Here is a 333-nt window from a genome sequence, read left to right as displayed (position 1 = left end):
CCGCCGCCGCGGCGCAGCGGCCTCACGGCCGGGCCAACCCCCCGCCGCCAGACCCGCCCCCGAGGCCGGGCCGCGGGGCTGTGAGGATCTTGATCGCTTCTCAGTCGATTTACGCTGCGGTTGGTGCCGCGGATCATTTACCTGCTAACAGGGCAGCCCTTGCCATATGCTTACCCTTCAGGTGCTTGGTTATATTATTTTTTTTAATAGGCAACGAATAAACTCGGTACCCAAACTCCTCCATTTCGCTGCTGGCACATTTAATTGCGTATATCAGGATGGAAATTAGTTACCTCCTAAATTAAACCTCCCTGTGTTATTCCTCTCTCCTTA

Source organism: Aptenodytes forsteri, unplaced genomic scaffold (assembly GCF_000699145.1).
Source record: "Aptenodytes forsteri isolate BGI_AS27 unplaced genomic scaffold, ASM69914v1 Scaffold193, whole genome shotgun sequence".
Lineage (NCBI taxonomy): Eukaryota > Metazoa > Chordata > Aves > Sphenisciformes > Spheniscidae > Aptenodytes > Aptenodytes forsteri.
The sequence above is the reverse complement of the archived record's forward strand: the minus strand, read 5'-3'. Positions refer to the sequence as shown.